The sequence below is a fragment of the Akebia trifoliata genome, chromosome 6 (assembly GCF_017979445.1).
Source record: "Akebia trifoliata isolate Shusen 1 chromosome 6, ASM1797944v1, whole genome shotgun sequence".
Lineage (NCBI taxonomy): Eukaryota > Viridiplantae > Streptophyta > Magnoliopsida > Ranunculales > Lardizabalaceae > Akebia > Akebia trifoliata.
Window position 1 is genome coordinate 18,862,497 of NC_141380.1, and position 19,767 is coordinate 18,882,263.

General features: G+C 36.7%; 1 long non-coding RNA gene across 1 annotated transcript in view; it reads right to left on the minus strand.

The window, feature by feature from the left end:
• Window positions 1-2,122: 2,122 nt before the first annotated feature.
• Window positions 2,123-19,767, minus strand: part of LOC147400360 (uncharacterized) — a 30,676-nt gene continuing 13,031 nt past the window's right edge. Inside the window, exon 2 of the long non-coding RNA XR_015178996.1 lies at window positions 2,123-2,392. This is a non-coding gene — a long non-coding RNA (uncharacterized LOC147400360). The remainder of the gene's footprint in view (window positions 2,393-19,767) is intronic.

Genomic DNA, 19,767 nt, shown 5'->3' on the forward strand with positions numbered 1-19,767 from the left:
GTTGACATTGGATTAGGAGTTAGTGAAGGGTTTTTTAGCTTTGTTGTCAGAAGAGTTGGAAAGGATCCTAGAGGTAAAAGCATCATGTTTTTTTTTGCCATTAAAACTCTTCTCCAACAGCCCTCATTCATCACATTTTTCTGTCATTAAAACTTCTTCTCCATTAACTTGCAATAGCCCCCATTCATCACTTTTTTTTTCCTTTACATTCTTCTCCAACAGCCATACCATCATCAAATTATCTACCGTTAAACATGGTTGTGCCCATCTCCATTATAGTACACACACAACCAACCCTCTAACGCCCTCTAACCAACTCACAGCCTTCAATTTAACTCACTGCTACAGCACCTACAAAAATACCTCTCTCTTTGACGTCATTTACTCGATGAAAACACTCCATCTCTGATTTATTGTATATCCCACACCGGTCATCATCTTATCTTCTTCCTATATTTTTTGACGTCACATACTATTTCGAGATTCTTTTGTAGGAATCCCAAAAATTATTCGGTGAAAGTAAGTTTTTTATTTTATTTTATTTTATTATTGATTTCATAACTTTTTATGTATCCGAGTTGATTCAACGATTTTTAGTTTACATCCCACACCGGTCATCATCTTATCTTCTTCCTATATTTTTTGACGTCACATACTATTTCGAGATTCTTTTGTAGGAATCCCAAAAATTATTCGATGAAAGTAAGTTTTTTATTTTATTTTATTTTATTATTGATTTCATAACTTTTTATGTATCCGAGTTGATTCAACGATTTTTAGTTTACATGGTACTAATAGCGATCTTCGAGTTTTCCAAGTATTAGTGGGTCGATTCACTGACTTTTAATGTTGATAAATTGGTCAAGTTAATTTTTATACAAAGTTAGAGAGCCGACTCATCGATTTTTTTTCAATATTATCAGAGTAACTCACTGATTTTGTGACATTAATGGATCAACTCATTGATCGTTAACATTATCGAATTAACTCACTGATCTTGTGATACTAATGGATCAACTCATTGATTGTTAATGTTATCGGATTAACTCACTGATTTTGGTGTACGTGGCGATTCAAAAAATCAAATTTCTTTAATTAAAATGTGTGGGTTAACTCACTGATTTTTGCACACGTGACGATTCAAAAAATCAAATTTCATTGATTAAAATGTGTGGGCTAACTCACTGATTTTGGTGCACGTGGCGATTCAAAATATCAAATTTCTTTGATTAAAATTTCACCGATTTTTTGTGCAGATAGAAAGTTTGAGATCAGATTTTTTCAATAAAGTGTCATTAATGAGTCAACTCAATGATTTTGTGTACAATGGAAGTTTAAAATCGAATTTTTCTATAAAATGGGTATGTGAGTTGACTCACTGATTTTTGTGTATGTGGCAATAAAAATCGATTTCATACTTTTCAAGATGTGACCGAATTGATCCACTAATATTTGATGCCACGTAAGCATTATCAATCGTGGGATTCCACTATACAAAATTCAGAGAATTCACATGATAAAGATAAGTTTTGAAAAAATCATAGTTTACATGAATTTGACGATTCATGTAAATTCGAATTTTTCATTGATTTGGTGACCTTACTAAAATCATAATATTTCATTCTGAAAAATTTATAATTGCAAATTGTTAATTTGGGAAATTTAATTTTCATAATTTTCCTTTTGTACGGATTTCGAGGAATCATGTAATATTTGGAGAAAATTTTAGCCGTAAGATTCGTTTAACACCTTTGATAGAAATTGATGATGATGGGACCCTAGTTGATGATGATGATGACATTAATGGATCAACTCATTGATCGTTGACATTATTGGATTGACTCACTAATCTTGTGATATTAATAAATCAATTCATTGACTATTAATATTATCGGATCAACTCACTGATTTTTATTCACGTGGTGATTCCAAAAATCAAATTTCTTTGATTAAAATGTGTAGCACCCCGCCAAACGCGTTAACACAAATCCCAAGACCGTCTCGAGGCACTAGGTGGCACCTCGAAATTTCTTCATGGTCTCATCTGTTTATGTAAGCGTTTCATGGAACCTGATAAACCAAATCCAAACAATCCTGTATAAAGCAACATATCCACAATGAATAAGAAAACGAAAAATTTTATGAACAACATAAAGCGAGGTCAGAGTTGCACAGAAAGTAATAAAGATATACAGGATTACAAAATTTTCCTCACTCTAACATAGACCTAGCAGTTGGCCCCAAAATCATAGACCTCTCCTAGGATGAACATACTCCTAGTAGAAGTAGTCATGATGCTTACCAGGTAACGGACTCTGGTTGTCGATCTAACCGACCAGATGTTCCTCGGCTAATGGCTTAACACACGCTTCACCAACTGTAGGCTCTGCAACTAAAAAGACATGGAAGGAAAGGGTGAGTAACATGCAAGTTTTACAATTGAAACTACTATTAACTGGTACATATAGTCAGGGATGAGCAGCTAAACAGTTTAAAAAGTACACATAGCTTCAATCATCCATACTCATTATACATTTTGCATTTTATGTAAATACTGTTGACAACATTGAAATAATAGACATGCTTTTCAATTTATAATTCGAAATATAACACAGATACATAATACAAGTGGTGGAGTAATGGAATTTGAGCGTTGGGATTCACGACTGGATCGCTTCCAGTCGGGACATGATGTTACAACATAAATCTGGTTTTTAGTTCATGATTTTGTGGCCGGTCACTGCGCTTACCACACTGGTGACTATTTATTCTGCTCAGGCGACCTGTTTGACGTGACCATAAGCAATCTGTCTCTTTTCGATGTGTCAGAACGTTCGATTACTACTAGATTGTTAGTGATCACTGACCAATTATCTTCGTCTATGCCTATCAGGCGTGCATGTGATTCCCAAAATAACACTCCACTCGTATACGACCACCTTTACAATATACGTTCACTAGTAAAGATAACAAAAGAATGGACCTGGATTCCAGTTGTGACTCTGTAGACACCCCATTTTTGCATCCGCCTGATTAATCAAGTCGTCAACCCGATCCAAAGGTTCCCAATGATGGATGTCTATTCCAATGCTTTATTTTGTTACCAGATATGTTTCAGAAATCCGGATGAGGTATCTCGAACTGACAAAACTTAGAAACCACGCTACGCTAGGAAAATACAACCCCAGAAACATAGAAATCATCATCTTGCAAACCAAAAAGAAGCTTCACGATAAAAATCACTAAAAATGATTAAATTGCCAAAATACCCCTAACCTCAAAACAACCTTAGAGCCTACATTACGCTTAGGAAAATCCGTTCAAACACATAAAACAACAAATCGAAACCAAGTAAACCACTTCGCCAATTTTCACAAAATTTGACAAAATTACGAAAATACCCCTCATAAAGTTCACGATCATTTCATACAAAAACTTCATAAATGACAAAACCCAACATTCCCATTAAATTCCTTACGAAAAACTGATTCCAAAACATCCTGGAACATTGAAAAATGACTTAAAACGTAAAAAATCCTCTCCGAGGGCAAAACGGTAATTTCATAATTTTCATAATTAAAAAATTCGAAATTAATAAATAAAACATTAAATAATTAAAGTGAAACATTAATGAAATTAATTTAAAAAGTTGAACCTAAAAAATCGATTAATTGGACTCTCAGGCAAAATTGTTGAGGGTTCGTGGGATATTTCTTTAAGGACCCCTCCATTTGGGGGTCCAAAGAATTAAAGATATAATAGAAGGGGGTTCTCCAAAAATTAAAAGTAAATCAAGCAAGACTGAAATCAAGGTACTAAAGTCAATCAAGTGAGACTGAAGTCAAAATTAAAGTCAATCAAGCAAGACTGAAGTCAAGGTACTAATCGAGTCAATCTCATAAGACCAAGGTCAAAACCCTAAATCAAAACCCTAATCTAAATTAATCAAGTCAATCTCATAAGACTAAGGTCAAAACCCTAAATCCAAACCCTAATCTAAAACTAATCAAGTCAATCTCATAAGACTAAAGTCAAAACCCTAAAACCCTAAAGACTAAGTCAAAACCCTAATTGAAACCCTAAAAGAAACCCTAATCAAACCCTAAATGCTTCTAAAAATTTTATAAATAGGAGCCTCCACACCCTATTTTCGTATCAAAGAAAAAACCCTAGGAAAAGTAGGTGAAGAAGCCTCCATAACCTCCCCAAAACCCTAATTTTGGAGCCCCAACTCCTTCCCTAAGACCCCTACTCCGATTTTAGCCTAAAAAATACCCAAAAACCTCTCAAAAATACCCCAAAAATCCACCACAAATTCAAAGGATCCAGATCCAAGTAAGAGACACCTTGCCTCGGAGATCAGGAATCAGATCCGGAGACAAAACGAAGCAAGGAGTACGGTACAAGGAACTGTTTATTTTCAGATCTGAGGGAATAGCACCTTTGCAGATCAAAGGTAAATTTTTATTATTTTTAAATCTAGTTTATCATTAGCGATGTAGATCTATTTGGGATAAGTAGAGACCGGCATTGGCCGGGCGGGGTTGGTGCCTAACACCTTCCAACCCCGTAACATGATCCCCGGATTCAAATTTCTATGTAGATTAGTTCTTTTTTATCCATTGTAGAGTCATTTATGGTTCCTAGACTTAAACTAGGTGGCGACTCCCAAACCTCAAGGGTCAAAAGCGGATCCGCGCACCCCGCGGATCGAGGGCGCTTTCAGTAGCGACTCCACTGGGGACATTGAGGATCAAACTTGAAAAACCCCAAGTATGAGAGTATCGCTAAAATAACCTAGTTTCTTTTTATTTATTTGTTCTTTGTATATTTGTTTATTCATTATTTGCGTATTTGTTTTTTTTTCCCGATTATTGAGCATGTGTTTTGATTTTAAATATCCGGCTTCGACATACTATTCTTGTGAGTCAATCAAGGGTTATCAAACGTGGTCCTAAATAATGAAGGATTTCGGAATGGTTGGTTGTATGGAAAATAATATGATGATTGGTGGACCATTGGCATTTAATTTTACGTGTGTAGTTTTATTTTTTCTGTTATTTTTTATTTTTTTATTTTTTATTTTGATTTTTTTTAAGGGTGAGTGCCATTAATCATTGGACAGTTTTGTGTTTTAAAAATTATAAAAAAAAAAAAAAAAAAAAAAACATGTGTTATTAGTTTTTTTTTAAATAAAATAATTTTTTTTGGAGTTTTGGAAAGTGGCGCTGTGCATTGACAGCAAAGGAGGAATTTTGTAAATAAAAATTAAAAAAAAAAAAGAAGAGAGGAAAATGCTTCGGTTTGAGGTTCTGTCAACAAAATTGGGTTGGTGTGTCATGAACAATGACATTAACTTTCGGTTTACACACCAAACTCAATAACAGCGTTTGTGTGTGTGGAATGGTGTGTAATAACGAAACTGTTTTTGTTTCTATTCACACATCATCTTCCCAAGTGATTTAAACACGATTTCAGCGTCCTCAAAGGTGAGTTTCTTTCGCAGATTTTTTTTTTACATCTTATTTTATCGTCCCCAACGAAGAGATTTTTTAAAAAAATCTGTATCTTGTCTCATTTTGTTGAAGAAACAACTCTACCAGATCGGTTTAGATCATAGAACTAATTGATCTATCGCTTGGACCATCGAAAAAAAGACAAATTTTTTACAGAAAACTCATGGATTCTTCCTCTGTTCTTGGGTCTTCAAAATGGAAGCAAGAAGTTGTATTCAACGAACAAAGGTAATGAAACCGTGGCCATTAGAGTTTGTGGAGAGTTTCCACTGCAATCTTGAGCTGTAATGAGACGTTAATGGCAGCAGTGTAATTTTTTTTTTTTAAATCCGATTTTGGAAATCACGAGAGGAGGATTCATAAAGGGAATGCAATTGAGTTCCCTCTACTTTTCCATCTTCCAGCGGTTGAGTTTTTCTTTGCAACCGAGTTTCATCGCCACACTTCCGATTTTTGGTTCGATTGGAGCATGTTTTGAAAAATGATTTTCGGTTTTCATGGTTGTTTGATTCAGAAAGTTTAAGTTTTAATGCGTTTATCTGATCAGTTTTTTCGAAATTTCAGATCTTACAATATTGAATATTGAGAGAAAATTACAGATTTTAATGGAATCAAATTTCTGAAATCAGTTTTGTGAGTCCCGATTTAGTTGTTTGGTTCACGTTCCAAAAGCAATCTTACTTGGAGTTGAATTTTGAGCTAGTTGGTTTAAATCAATCTTGATAAGATTGATAATTGTTTGAGTGGACCGGCCACTTCGTTTTCTATTCGTTTCCATTTTTTTTTTTTTTTAAAAAAAAAAAAGAAAACAAAAATGTGATCTCACGTGTTATGGGTAGATGAAATCTCGCACATTTGTTTTATATGATTTACCCACAAGGTCATGGATGTCTGGCAAATGTAGCAAAAGTAAGATGATTAATTAGCAACCCGCTCTATGGTTTAAAAGAGAAAGATTCTGATTTCTATGTGAGTTGTTATTGACACACCAATTCCTTTTAATGTTACTTTGATCATAGTAATTATTTACTGATTTACATGGAAATTTGGGTGATACTAGCAAAAGATGATGTGTCAATAACAATCCACTTGTGGGTTAAACTTCAGGATTTTAAAAAAAAAAAAAAAGGGCAGGGGGTTATTTGATTTTAGATCTCCATGCTAGCGATCATCCATTTATCTTCGATCCAATGTGCCTTAAAATTCGGAATTATCTTGGACCATCCAAAATGACCCTTGATTAAAATACATGAATAAATATTTCGGATTAAATGTTTGCTTTTAACATGGATATATGCTTGATATGTGTATTTTCAATCATGTGATTCGAATAGTGTTGATCTCGATTAAATATTCATGTGATTGGGATCAATCATGTGATTCGAATAGTGTTGATCTCGATTAAATATTCATGTGATTGGGATAGTGTTTTATTGCGATCCATTTTGTAATGATTGGTTTGATTGGATCCATGGGCCCATTTGTTTGAAAAAGCCCCGGGCACACCCCACCCTGTTTTGCACACACCACATGCACGTTTACCGCTTTACTCACTTACACGTCCCATTTAGCCAACGTGGCACTAGTGCGTGGCCTGGTCTCTTCGGAGACGCGACGTCATTCATGAAACCCACAACTCCAGTCACGTACCTTAGGGTATATCAAACTGGGGGCATCAATACCATCTGATCAGGTGATTCTGAGAAGTATGTTGATGCACCCAGGCTGGAGCGACCTGAGCCTTTGACCTATTGTAAGCCTAAAAGCGCCCTCGATCCGCGGGGTGCGCGGATCCACTTTTGACCCTTGAGGTTTGGGAGTCGCCACCTAGTTATTGTGGTCTAGGAACCAAACTGACTCTAACATGGACAAAAATAACTAATCTACCATAAAAATCTGAATTCGAGGATCAAGTTACGGGGTTGGAAGGTGTTAGGCACCTACCCCGCCTGGCCAAAGCCGGTCTCTACTAACTTCCCAAATATATCACATTGCTAAAACCTAGATAAAAATAAATAAAAATAAAAACTCACCTTTCCGATTGCAAGGACTTGGTTCCCTCAGATCTGACAAAAGAACTCCTTGTACCGTGCTCCCTTGCTTCGTTCTGTCTCCGGATTTGACTTCGGATCTCCTAGATCAAGATATCTCCTTGTTTCTGAATCTGAACTCTTCAAGTTTGTTACGGATTTGGGGGTATTTTTGGAGGGCTTTTAAGCGTTTTCTAGACTAAAATTGAAGGGGGGATGTTAGGTAAGGAGTTGGGGCTCCAAAACTAGGGTTTATGGGGGGCTAGGGGAGCTTCTAGACCTACTTCTCCTAGGATTTATTATTTGATACGAAAATAGGGTGTGAGCACCTCTATTTATAGATATTTTTAAGGGTTGATTTGGATAGAGTTAGTGTTTAATTAGAGATCTTTTAATTAGAGTTGTGTTTTAATTTGACTTGTTTTAGGTAGAATTGTGTTTTAATTAGAATTGTTTTAGGTAGAATTATTTTTATGTTAGAACTCTATTAGATAGAGTTATTAATCAATTATAATTCTATTATGACTTTTGGTCTTATTTGATTGACTTTTAATGTTTTGACTTTAGTCTTAATTGATTGACTTTTAATATTTGACTTCAGTCTTGCTTAATTGACTTTAATTTTGACTTCAGTCTCACTTGATTGACTTTAATACCTTGACTTCAGTCTTGCTTGATTTACTTTTAATTTTTGGAGAAGGCCCCTCCATTATTTATTTAATTCTTTGGACCCCCAAATGGAGGGGTCCTTAAAGAAATATCCCTCGAACCCTCAACAATTTTACCCGAAAGTCCGATTGATCGATTTTTTAGGTTCAAAATTTTAAATTAATTTCATTAATGTTTAAATTTAATAATTTAATATTTTATTTATTAATTTCGGAATTTTTTATCATGAAAATTGTGAAATTACCGTTTTGCCCCCGGAGAGGACTTTTCACATTTTAAGTCAGTTTTTAATGTTCTAGGATGTTTTAGAATCGGTTTTTCGTAAGGAATTCAATGGAAATATTAGTTTTTGTTATTTATGAAATTTTTTGTGTGAAATGGTTGTGAACTTTATGAGGGGCATTTTCGTAATTTTGTCAAATTCTGTTAAAATTGGTGAAATGATTTATTTGGTTCCAATTTGTCATTTTATGTGTTCGAATGGGTTTTCCTAAGCGTAACGTAGGCTCTAAGGTTGTTTTGAGGTTAGGGGTATTTTGGTAATTTGGTAATTTTTAGTGATTTTTATCGTGAAGCTTCTTTTTGGTCTGCAAGATGATGATTTCTATGTTTCTGGGGTCGTACTTTCCTAGCGTAGCGTGGTTTCTAAGGTTTTGTCAATTCGAGATACCTCATCTGGATTTCTGAAACAAATCTGGTAACAAAGTAAAGCAATGGAATACACATCCATCATTGGGAATCCTTGCGATCGGGTTGACGAGTTGATTAATCAGGCGGATGCAAAAATGGGGTGTCTACAGATGCCCCTCTTTGGCAGAGGGTTGAAGCAAACTAGATAGCAAATCTATTTTGGTAGATAGTGCGATATCTGAATGCCAAAGCTAGTGACAGTTCATTTTGCAGCCTGATTTAGCAATTTGTCAAGGTGTTCGGATCCTTGAGGGTAAAGCTCTCCCCGAATTAAAAGGTTGTCAGGTCCTTGAGCACAAACTCTCACTGACGGTGTCAGATCCTTGAATTTTAGAGAATTCTCCCTGACTAAAAAGTGCAAATGTGCAAGTGTGTGCACTGTGTGAAACTGAGTAAAACCTGAGCATAAATTTAGCATAATCTGAGTATAAACTGAGCATAATTTGAATATAAACTGAGCATAATTTGAATATAATCTGGACATAGTTCCTGAGCATAGTTCCGAGAAAACCCTCGGCGGTATCTGAGCATAATTCCGAGAAAACCCTCGGCGGTATCTGAGCATAGTTCCGAGAAAACCCTCGGCGACATCTGAGCATAGTTCCGAGAAAACCCTCGGCGGTATCTGAGCATAGTTCCGAGAAAACCCTCGGTGGTATCTGAGCATAATTCCGAGAAAAACCCTCGGCGGTATCTGAGCATAGTTCCAAGATAACCCTTGGCGGTATCTGAGCATAGTTCCGAGAAAACCCTCGGCGGTATCTGAGCATAGTTCCGAGAAAACCCTCGGCGGTATCTGAGCATAGATCCGAGAAAACCCTCGGCGGTATCTGAGCATAGTTCCGAGAAAACCCTCGGCGGTATCTGAGCATAATTCCGAGAAAAACCCTCGGTGGTATCTGAGCATAGTTCCAAGATAACCCTTGGCGGTATCTGAGCATAGTTCCGAGAAAACCCTCGGCGGTATCTGAGCATAGTTCCGAGAAAACCCTCGACGGTATCTGAGCATAGTTCCGAGAAAACCCTCGGCGGTATCTGAGCATAATTCCGAGAATAACCCTTGGCGGTATCTGAGCATAATTCCGAGAAAACCCTCAGCGGTATCTGAGCATAATTCCGAGAAAACCCTCGGCGGTATCTGAGCATAATTCCGAGAAAACCCTCGGCGGAAACTGAGCAAAATCCAAGATAACCCTTGGCGGCATCTGAGCAAAATCCAAGATAACCCTTGGCGGAAACTGAGCAAAATCCAAGATAACCCTTGGCGGCAACTGAGCAAAATCCAAGATAACCCTTGGCGGAGACTGAGCAAAATCCAAGATAACCCTTGGCGGCAACTGAGCAAAATCCAAGATAACCCTTGGCGGAAACTGAGCAAAATCCAAGATAACCCTTGGCGGAGACTGAGCAAAATCCAAGATAACCCTTGGCGGAAACTGAGCAAAATCCAAGATAACCCTTGGCGGAGACTGAGCAAAATCCAAGATAACCCTTGGCGGAGACTGAGCAAAATCCAAGATAACCCTTGACGGCAACTGAGCGAAATCCAAGATAACCCTTGGCGGAGACTGAGCAAAATCCAAGATAACCCTTGGCGGAGACTGAGCAAAATCCAAGATAACCCTTGGCGGCAACTGAGCAAAATCCAAGATAACCCTTGGCGGAGACTGAGCAAAATCCAAGATAACCCTTGGCGGAGACTGAGCAAAATCCAAGATAACCCTTGGCGGCAACTGAGCGAAATCCACTTGGCGGAGACTGAGCAAAATCCAAGATAACCCTTGGGGGAGACTGAGCAAAATCCAAGATAACCCTTGGCGGAGACTGAGCAAAATCCAAGATAACCCTTGGCGGCAACTGAGCAAAATCCAAGTTAACCCTTGGCGGCAACTGAGCAAAATCCAAGATAACCCTTGGCGGAATCTGAGCAAAATCCAAGATAACCCTTGGCGGCAACTGAGCAAAACTAGTAGAGGGATGAATGAATTTTGGAGAAATCTGATTAGAACAAACCGGAGAACGAATAAATCTGGAAGATAATGAATTTGGAAGAGAAATGATTGATTCTAAGAATGATTGAATCTGGAAAAGAATCTGGAGACTGAAAGAATGCTATATCTCCTATGTGAGATCCGAAATGCTTTTGTTTGAACCTCAAGGATTTATCAAAAAGTTTTAAAACCTGAATTTTTATTTCTTTCGAACCTCAAGAGTTTTTTGAAAAACTGTTATCAAGGGGTTACCTTAAATTTGGGGTTCTCATTATCTCACTGCTCAAAAGCAAAATGCCTCTAGTTTGACAATGACCATGGCCTTGAAAATAATTGAACACATAAAAAAATGCCCCTAGTATAAGGGGGGAAAGTTACATTAAAAAAGAAAGAAAATGCCCCTTGTATGAAGGTTTGAAATAATTGATTACCACAAGTGCAATAAAGACTCAACTTTTAATTTTGATTAATTTTATTGAAGGTTTTGAATCAGGCTCAAGAGTACAAAATTATTTCCTTTCGAGTTTCATCATAGAATTCACCCTTATCCCCCTTGGTTCACTTGGGGAAGTAAACATTTTCAGATCGATCATAGACAAGATACTTGTGGCTTCTGAGTCTATGCCTGGCTTAAGCTAAGTATTGAACTTGGTTATTCGGACTTCTAATGTTTCAGCTCGGACCGCTCTCAGCTTGGGATCTTTTTCTATTTTTCTTTGTTGCTCTAACTTTTGCCTAGATCGCCTTTTCAGGTTTTCAATCTAGCGAGCTTGCTCTAGCTTTTGCCTAGATCGCCTTTTCAGGTTTTCGATCTAGCGAGCTTGCCTTAATTTTTGCCTAAGTCGCCCTTTTCGGGTTTTCAACTTAGCAGGCTTCATCATTTTTTATCTTTTTATTTTTATTTTTATTTTTTTGTCTCTGAACTTCTGGAGTTACTGCCTGATCATGCTTTGCTATCTTCCTTGACTTTTCGCACGGTACTTAGGAGGACTTTTATAGGTAGGCTTAGGACTGGGTATAAAAAAGAAAGGGATTTTGAGGCTCAAAAACCCAAATGCCCCTTGTGTGGCATTTCCTTTTAAATTATTTCTTTTTCTTTAAATTTTCTTTCCCACTTTGAATGATATTTCTTTTCTTTTGAATTTTTTTCTTGATTTTTTTTATTGTGTGGAAAATACATTTTTTTTATTTTGATGTGGTCGGGCCTGAAGTAATTTCTCAAGTTGCCTACGTACCCCAGAATTTTGGGATCAGACCAAAACGTAGTTCGAACCTTCCCTCCCCTAGGTTAGGTGATCGGGCTGAGAAAGAAAAAGGCATCATTTTATTTTTTATTTTTTTTTTGAAAAGGCTGCAAAGGGCTGAGAAAGGAGATAATGAACTGGGTAGCAGGAAAATTGATTCGGCCAAAGATGGCCTCCTTAAATGTAGTACCGTTTGATTTGGTCAAGGTTGGTTGGTTCTGGTAACTCGGTTCCATCATGATCTTGAAGTCTGACGACTTTTCTAGACAGTATTTCCTTAATGAATGAATTTCTCCGATTGGGTTCAGACTTTCTCCTATAGTCGAGAAGAAGTGTTCAATTTTCTTTGAACTCTGATAGTTAAATCATTGACTTGTAAATGATGAGCTTTGACCTTTTTATCAAATGCTTGACTTGTAAATGATGAGCTTTGACATTTTTGCACGGGTAACTCTTCTTAGATAAGCTTGCACATGGTACAGGGCTTTAACTCGTTTTCTTCGATCAAGTTTAATTCTTCATACTGCTGACGAACCCAATCTGTTTCTAACAAATGATTTTCTAACAAGACCCTGAGAGACGAAATTTCCATTTCAACTGGCAAGACTGCTTCCATGCTATATACTAAGGAGTAGGGAGTAGTATCAGTAGAGGACCGAATTGAAGTTCGATATGTCCATAGCGTGAATGATAATTTTTCTGACCAATCTCGATGTGATTGACACATTTTCCTGATGATAGTTTTGAGACTCTTACTAATTGCTTCAACCGTTCCATTGATCTGAAGACGGTAGGGGGATGATTTGTGCTTCTGGATCTTCAACTTTGAACACAGAGTAATGATTTACGACCCATTATCAGAGATCAGTTCAAAAAGTATCCCCATATCAATGGATAATGTGTGATTTGCAACTCAAGATGTAGTGAGGATAGCACTGATACATTTTATAATATCTTCTTTGATTCCATTGATATAGACGAATATCAATTTCATGTTGAACAACACCCAAGCTTGTACCTAACATACCCTCATATGATCACACGAACAAGTCTTTTGAAATTTCTGAGAGAATTCATTATCCCCTTGTGTTCCTCTAGAGATAAGATGGCTTCTATTTGAATCTCTTTAGGAATTTATTTCCATTCCGAGGTCAATGACCTTTGCTTTCTTGAGCCCGACTCCTATCTTCTTGTCTTTGAAGCTAGATTATTAGTTAATTCATTAATGCGCTCGAGATATTCAAAAATTTCTTTTGTACGATCAATTCAGAAGGGGCGACAGACACCTCTGTAAACTCGACGAACTAACTTGACTCAATAAGAAAGAGTAGACTCAATCTGAGGAAGACATGACCTTGCTAGAAAAAATGACTCGAGCTAATCCAAATGACCCATGAAAACTCAAGACAAGTACCCACACGAGTTTGATTAGGACTGAGGACTGAGATATTGCTTACAACCGGTAGGATTGAAGCACTATGATCTTCAAAGAACAACTAGACGATGTTGAGAAATTCTGAGGTCATTTCTTACTATTGACATGATATTGACGTTTACTCTAACTGACCGGATTTACAACCCTAGCTAGACGATGGACGATTGAGCTTAGATACAATGATAACCCTTAAACCTCTTTGAAGGTGAATTTAACCAATTTCAGTGTCACCCCCTTGATAACATTTTAAATGAACCTTGAGATTTTATTGAATTTTGTGCACCAATCCATTAAAAAATTTATCCATTCAATGATTATTCAGAAGAAAAATAATTATGTTGCACTTTTGAAAAATATTGGAAAATAATGTTTTTATTTCACAAATCTGATTATATTTTTGCAACATTTTTTGGTAGTTTTCCAAGGTCCATAAAAACTTTTTATGCAAAAAATAGATCTTTTGCAAATTTTTCCTTTTTTCTTTTCTTTTCGAAAACATTTTCTTCTAGAAAACATTTTTTTTTTTTAGAAAACATTTTTTCTTAGAAAATATTTTTTCTAGAGAATAACATTTTTTCTGGAAAACACTTCTTTTGGAAAATATTTTCTTTCTCTTCTTTGAAAATTCGATTTCCATTTTGATTTAACTGGCACGGTCCATCATGATTGTTGGATCTGGATGGAATGGGTCATCATTGTAAAAGAATGGATTCTTTACTAGGTCGGTGCACCCGTTTTAATTTTCAAAAATAAAATTTCTTTGATCCTTGAGGACAATCATACACTTTGATCTCATCATTCACATCACTCACATACATTCATCCAACAACAGGCATTCATTCAATAAACAACCCGGGAACACCCACGATAAGTTCGAGTCGTGACCTATGGGGAAGGTTTCTAGACTCTAGGCTTACTACGTGCAATGCATTTTTATCTGGCCACCCTTGCCCAAGCACACCTATATACCTTTCGATACGTGGTGACCTGGTTTGATATACCGTATAGGTGATAATCTAAAACCTCAATTCACTTCTCTGAAGCCAAAAAGAGCCAGTTTGATCTCCAGTTGAGAGGTGGCGCACAATGCTGAGCAAGGGCCCACTTAAATACCTCTCGTCTAGAATAGACGTAGTCTATCCCCCTCGTACAGTAGGGTACAGCGGGGCAAGATCTTGCTTAGGCACCGGTTTTGACCAAGAAGTGCAATTGATATACTTAGATTACCTTTTATACCTACGGGTACGAGTCAAGAGTTGTAGCTTTCATAAATGGTTTGGCATCCCACGAGGGGACCGACCACGTACTAGTACTATGTTGGCAATCGGGACATGTGACTGTGTGGCTTACAATAAGACAAAGGCTCAGGTCACCCCAGCATGGGTGCATCAATATGTCTCTCAAAATCACCTGATTAGACGGTATTGATGCCCCAGTTCGATATACCCTAAGGTACGTGACTGGAGTTGTGGGTTTCATGAATGACGTCGCATCTCCGAAGAGACCGGGCCACGCACTAGTGCCACGTTGGCTAAATGGGACGTGTAAGTGAGTAAAGCGGTAAACGTGCATGTGGTGTGTGCAAAGTAGGGTAGGGTGTGCCCGGGGCCTTTTCAAACAAATGGGCCCATGGCCCAATCAAACCAATTATAACATGAACTATATGGATATAAGCACTATTCCAATCACATAAACAGTTAATCATGATCAACATTATGACCAACATCAAACATGCATTCCCAATGATATTATGGCATATTAAATAGGCAATTATCATGAATTAATAATATGGTCCGCTTCACGATTTAAACATGCACATATACGGTATGTGGCAATCAATTAGACCCGATCATCGCAATAATTTGATAAATTTTATAGTCCAATCAAAGGTCATTTTGGGGTGACCCGAAATAATTCGAAATTTCTAAGGGTTTTGAATTAAGTGTATAATAATGATCCATGAAATAAAGAGGATGGTTTTATTTTTATTTTTTTATCATTATTTCTCTTTTAAAACCGAGTCTAGCCCAAAAGAAATTCAGAAAAACAGAAAAACTTGAACATGTGTTGCTGTTTAGCAATATTCAAAAAGATGATTTTGCTGTTTTTTTTCTAACTTCCTTCCAATTTTTTTATTTTGATTTTTTTCTTTTTTTAGAAACAAATTAATTTCCTCTCTTTTTAGAAAACAAACTGATCTTAAAAAAACCAAAATAATTTTGGGAAACAAATTATATGCCGCTGCCAATGATCGAATTCATCCGGCACATGTCGAGATCGGTCTTGCTGTTTTAAAACAGCAGGATATCGTCGAGCTCAACGTCGAGATCAGCAGCTTAACGTTGAGATCAACGTCGAGATCAACCCTTAACAGCAGCATAATCGTCGAGATCAGCAGTAAAACCGTCGAGATCAGCAGCTTAATCGTCGAGATCATCCTATAACAGCAGGCCAGCGTCGAGATCAACAACAGACCAGCGTCGAGATCAACAGCAGACCAGCGTCGAGGTCAACCTGTAACGTGGGATTTTTCGACGAATTGTTCGCCATTTCAGTGCTGTGATGAGAGGAATCTCTCTACGACCTCCTGCTAGTGATTTCATTAAAACTCTGCCATTTTCTTCGATGTTTATTCATTTTTTTTAAAAAAAAAACATTCAAACCAGAATCGGTTTCAAGAAGAGAGAATGGTTCTTAGCTTTAGATCACGAAAAAGCAACGGTTTATGAAGTTCCAAATCGATTTGGACTGACTTTCAATCGATCGAATCAGAGAGATCGAATTGGTTTCTCTTGAATTTAAACGATGAAACCAGATGCGTCCTGATGAAGAAGACGGTGTGTGGGAGAAGAACAAAATAGAATCTACGCATGCACACCACTCCCATTAGTATGCTGTTAAGGGGGCATGGAAAAAATAAAAACGGGCTTTTATTTGTGGCACCCCAAACCAACCAGCATGTTGCTGTTGACAGAAATTCCAGATTTTTTTTTTTTTTTTAAAAAAAAAAAAAAAAAAAAAAAAAACAGTTTGTTCTTTGCTACAACACAGCCCAATGTTGCTGTGATAGAAAAAAAAATTTTACCAGAAAAAAATAAATAAATAATGGGGGGCTATTAAAAGGATTAGTTTTTTTTTTTTTTTTTTTTTTTTTTACATTGACACCCTCAGCCCATTATCAATGGAACCTAAAACAATCTTTAAAAAAAAGCAACAATAAAAAAAAACTAAAAAAAAAAAAAAAATGAAAGAAGAAACTATTAAAAGATACATCATCCCCCAAGACTTTATAAAAAGAAAACAACCCTACGCGATTCACTAATCATTATTCTACCGTCAATTAAACTCCTTGATTTGGTTAGTTATTTAGGATCATTCTAAATACCCCTTGATTGGACTATAAGTAATAACACAATACGAACATGCTAGGGAAAAATATTCATGATCTAAACATGTGATCAAATATTAAAAGCAAAAGAAAAATAAAGAATAAAAAACAAGTAAATAGATAGATGAACTAACAATTAATGAAAACTAGATCGCTTTAGCAATGCTCTCATACTTGGGGTTTTTCAAGTCTGATCCTCAATGGTCCCCAGTGGAGTCGCCACTGAAAGCGCCCTCGATCCGCGAGGTGCGCGGATCCGCTTTTGACCCTTGAGGTTTGGGAGTCGCCACCTAGTTATTGTGGTCTAGGAACCAAACTGACTCTAACATGGACAAAAATAACTAATCTACCATAAAAATCTGAATTCGGGGATCAAGTTACGGGGTTGGAAGGTGTTAGGCACCAACCCCGCCCAGCCAAAGCCGGTCTCTACTAACTTCCCAAATATATCACATTGCTAAAACCTAGATAAAAATAAATAAAAATAAAAACTCACCTTTCCGATTGCAAGGACTTGGTTCCCTCAGATCTGACAAAAGAGCTCCTTGTACCGTGCTCCCTTGCTTCGTTCTGTCTCCGGATTTGACTTCGGATCTCCTAGATCAAGATATCTCCTTGTTTCTGAATCTGAACTCTTCAAGTTTGTTACGGATTTGGGGGTATTTTTGGAGGGCTTTTAAGCGTTTTCTAGACTAAAATTGAAGGGGGGATGTTAGGTAAGGAGTTGGGGCTCCAAAACTAGGGTTTATGGGGGGCTAGGGGAGCTTCTAGACCTACTTCTCCTAGGGTTTATTATTTGATACGAAAATAGGGTGTGAGCACCTCTATTTATAGATATTTTTAGGGGTTGATTTGGATAGAGTTAGTGTTTAATTAGAGATCTTTTAATTAGAGTTGTGTTTTAATTTGACTTGTTTTAGGTAGAATTGTGTTTTAATTAGAATTGTTTTAGGTAGAATTATTTTTATGTTAGAACTCTATTAGATAGAGTTATTAATCAATTATAATTCTATTATGACTTTTGGTCTTATTTGATTGACTTTTAATGTTTTGACTTTAGTCTTAATTGATTGACTTTTAATATTTTGACTTCAGTCTTGCTTAATTGACTTTAATTTTGACTTCAGTCTCACTTGATTGACTTTAATACCTTGACTTCAGTCTTGCTTGATTTACTTTTAATTTTTGGAGAAGGCCCCTCCATTATTTATTTAATTCTTTGGACCCCCAAATGGAGGGGTCCTTAAAGAAATATCCCACGAACCCTCAACAATTTTACCCGAAAGTCCGATTGATCGATTTTTTAGGTTCAAAATTTTAAATTAATTTCATTAATGTTTAAATTTAATAATTTAATATTTTATTTATTAATTTCGAAATTTTTTATCATGAAAATTGTGAAATTACCGTTTTGCCCCCGGAGAGGACTTTTCACATTTTAAGTCAGTTTTTAATGTTCTAGGATGTTTTAGAATCGATTTTCCGTAAGGAATTCAATGGAAATATTAGTTTTTGTTATTTATGAAATTTTTTGTGTGAAATGGTTGTGAACTTTATGAGGGGCATTTTCGTAATTTTGTCAAATTCTGTTAAAATTGGTGAAATGATTTATTTGGTTCCAATTTGTCATTTTATGTGTTCGAATGGGTTTTCCTAAGCGTAACGTAGGCTCTAAGGTTGTTTTGAGGTTAGGGGTATTTTGGTAATTTGGTAATTTTTAGTGATTTTTATCGTGAAGCTTCTTTTTGGTCTGCAAGATGATAATTTCTATGTTTCTGGGGTCGTACTTTCCTAGCGTAGCGTGGTTTCTAAGGTTTTGTCAATTCGAGATACCTCATCTGGATTTCTGAAACAAATCTGGTAACAAAGTAAAGCAATGGAATACACATCCATCATTGGGAATCCTTGCGATCGGGTTGACGAGTTGATTAATCAGGCGGATGCAAAAATGGGGTGTCTACAAAGCCACACAGTCACATGTCCCGATTGCCAACGTGGTCGGTCCCCTCGTGGGATGCCAAACCATTTATGAAAGCTACAACTCTTGACTCGTACCCGTGGGTATAAAAAGTAATCTAAGTATATCAATTGCACTTCTTGGTCAAAACCGGTGCCTAAGCAGATCTTGCCCCGCTGTACCCTACTGTACGAGGGGGATAGACTACGTCTATTCTAGACGAGAGGTATTTAAGTGGGCCCTTGCTCAGCATTGTGCGCCACCTCTCAACTGGAGATCAAACGGGCTGTTTTTGGCTTCAGAGAAGTGAATTGAGGTTTTAGATTATCACCTATATGGTATATCAAACCAAGTCACCACGTATCGAAAGGTATATAGGTGTGCTTGGGCAAGGGTGGCCAGATAAAAATGCATTGCACGTAGTAAGCTTAGAGTCTAGAAACCTTCCCAATAGGTCACGACTCGAACTTATTGTGGGTGTTCCCGGGTTGTTTGTTGATTGGAACTTGTTGATTGATGAATGTATGTGAATGGTGTAGATCAGAGTGTATGATTGTCCTCAAAGATCAAATAATGTTTTTGAAAATTAAAATGGGTGCACCGACCCAATAAAGAATCCATTCTTTTACAATAATGACTCAGTCCATCCCGATCTAACAATCATGGTGGGCCGAGTCATTTAAATTGAAAATGGAAATCAAATTTTCAAATAATTTATAGAAAGAAAATCTTTTCCAAAAAATATTATTTTCCAAAAGAAGTGTTCTTTAGAAGAAATGTTTTCCAGAAAAAATTATTTTCCAAAAAGAAGTGTTCTTTAGAAGAAGTTTTTCCAGAAAAAATATTT